Source organism: Panicum virgatum, chromosome 3N (assembly GCF_016808335.1).
Source record: "Panicum virgatum strain AP13 chromosome 3N, P.virgatum_v5, whole genome shotgun sequence".
Taxonomy (NCBI): Eukaryota; Viridiplantae; Streptophyta; class Magnoliopsida; order Poales; family Poaceae; genus Panicum; species Panicum virgatum.
Window position 1 is genome coordinate 68,575,120 of NC_053147.1, and position 2,968 is coordinate 68,578,087.

General features: G+C 38.5%; 1 long non-coding RNA gene across 1 annotated transcript; it reads right to left on the reverse strand.

Moving 5' to 3' along the window:
• Positions 1-423: 423 nt before the first annotated feature.
• On the reverse strand, positions 424-1,775 carry LOC120667021. The gene is made up of 2 exons (XR_005672046.1): positions 900-1,775; positions 424-805 (listed from the first exon to the last, which is right to left on the reverse strand). It is a non-coding gene; the product is annotated as an uncharacterized LOC120667021 (long non-coding RNA).
• Positions 1,776-2,968: the final 1,193 nt, after the last annotated feature.

Genomic DNA, 2,968 nt, shown 5'->3' on the forward strand with positions numbered 1-2,968 from the left:
CGAGTGTTCATAAATTGTTGGTCATTTCCTAGTACTCTCGGAAATAACAATATCCGACTGTAAATTGTCGGCAAATTCTTGTCGCTGACTCTTGGTCGGCCAATTGACAAATTACCGAGAGGCTGTTGGCCACTTTGTTAGCGACAGTAAATGCCTGACCGTTTACCATCGGCCACATGTTGACAACACTATTGAAGCTACGGTCATCAATAAAATTACCGACCGGCGATTACTCTTGGTCACCGGCCATTTTCCTGATTAAATCATTTTTGCTTCAATTCTATTTTAATATTATATTAAACAATATTTATTCCGTCAATCCTATTCTCTATTCTTGAGACTACAGACATGCGACAAGCCAATTGCATTGCATTGTATTTTATTCATTCATTTCATAGTGGCACAATGGTTCAAAACAAAAACTAAAAAGAACATTCTTAGCTGCTCATATTAATATGATTATACATTTATATTTCACTGAAAGGCTGTTTTTTTCTTAAGATTACATAGTACAACTCAGACACTCATCATACACGCACAATCACTCCTATGAATACACATATACAACCCCTAACCCTATGAACATTTTGGATCGGAAGACTGAGCTGGCAAATCTTTGAGATTGACGAAATCACCACAGGCTGTTTACATTGAAAAAAATACATAGATTAAACGATCGTACATTATCCCTCGGGAGTCAAGGCTACCTAAGAATTTCACACAATATTTAAAAGAAAAGTGAATCTATCTTTTGTCTTCTTCATTCCAATTTTCACGCTTTGTCAGAAAGCTTGAGAGAACAAATCTAAATCCAGAAAATTTTAGAGGGATTAGAACCTGTGGATAAAAAAATATTTGTACAAATTATGTAACAATAAAAGCTATTTGTTCCAAAATACCTAAGCGTAGTGATCTCTCATGGAAGATTGTGAATCCTGGAAAAGAACAACATAATAAGGATGGATTAGTTCGGAATAATGATTCAGGATATGCATAACGAATGCATTAGTTTAGAATGGTACTGGACAAAGATTAGGTTCTATTCGTGTACGTACCTAGATGTATGGATCACGAGTTCACGACGGGGACGGTTGTCAATTATTATTGGTGATAGATGGTAGTCACGATCTACTAACCTTTTGACGGTCCCTTCTCCCTTGCGACTTCTGCTCGGCATGGGCCTTGCCGCGGCAAGGGCGGAGAGCCGGCGACAGAACAACCGCGACGGCTTGAAGCGGCGGTGCGGCCACAGGTCCCTGCGTTCGTGGATCTAGGTGGGCTCCAGATAAACTGGATGGGTGGGGATGAATGGAGAAAAGCTTTGACATCTAGGGTTAATATACTTAGTTCATCCAATCACGAATGGTTGTGATATAGTTGGTTACCTGATCTTACGGTCACAGGTGCTTTAATCACAACGTGGGAGACTCCAAAAATAAAAAAATCAGATGAATTAGTAAGAAACGACGGTTAGCAAATATACTTTCTATCCAATTCGTATCTGTACATGTTGCCCGGACGGTGATTCTTAGACCCATCGGCCATCTGTGTATATGTTGCCGACTGTGATGAGTGAACGGCTGGGAATTTTAATGGTTCACCGACAGTGACTACAAAACTATCAGGCACTAAAATAACTGTCGGCCATTTGTATAATACCCGAAGGTGATTAGTTACACTGTTGGCAATATAAAAACAGTTGGCCATTGTTAGGTTTACCATCAGGTTGTTGGTAATTTGTGGTAACTCTCGGTCAAAGTTAGGATTCTAGTAGTGTCACAGGCTAATGAAATATCTTAAGAAGATGGTTAAAAATAAAGCACGAGTTGAAGGGTGCATTGTCGAGGCTTATATAGTGGAGGAAATTTCAAATATCGTTAGCTTATATTTCAAACGTGACGCACCATCGAGTCGAAGTAAAAGGTCTAGGTATGATGATGGGTATGAGACTCATAACAGTAATTGTAGTCTCAGCACATTTCAAGTACCAGGTCGTGTTCATGGTAAGCGTGGGACAAAAGTGCTTGCAAGAGATGAGTATCATGCAATTCTGATTTACATTTACACCAACACTCTGGAGATGGATGATTTTGTGATGTGAGTAGCCTTTCTTGCACAATTTAGAATGCTCTACACCTTTTCAAACTCTGAAATAAATTGTATACTGCTTAGGAGATTTGACAAAGCAGAATGTAGGAATTTCCATCGAGCAACTCAGCAATAAATTGATAAAACTCGAAAGTCTGGTGCTGGTAGAGGCCGTCTAAACTTATTTGAATGGTTTAGAGATTTGGTAAGTTCTGATGGAATTGAGGAAACAAATAATATTTATTTTCATGGTAATCTAATTAGTTATACATTTGATGTATGTAGTGCTTAAAGGAAGGAGGTATCCACAAGGATTTGGTTCAAATATCTCATGGTTGCCGTACTCGTGTGTCTTGTTTAACTGGATATGATGTTAATAACTTTAGGTTTCGTTCTGAGAAGTATGAAAAATCACGCCCCAATCTATCAACAATAAATAGTGGTATATTCCTCTCTTGCACTGAAGATAATAGCACTACAGACTATTATGGGGTTATTGAAGATATTATCGAGATTACTTTTGAGGGTTCTGAGCACTTTAAACTAGTTTTATTCGAGTGCCGATGGTTTCATCCAATAAATGGGATTCGGAAATCTCCTAATATTGGATTAATTGAGGTGAACCCAAACACAAAGCTCCCTGGCTATGAGCCTTTTGTTCTTCCTCACCAATGCAAACAAGTATACTACACTCCATATCCATGTCAAGCTGGTGATTTGAGAAATTGGTGGGTTGTACACCATGTTCCAAAGCGTGGTGATCTGGAAGAACCCATAGTTGGTCAGATTAGTGATGATGATCATGAAGCACCTAGTTCTATATTTTATCAAGAGGATATAAGCAATGGGAATCTTGTCATAGATCTTGCCACTAATTTTG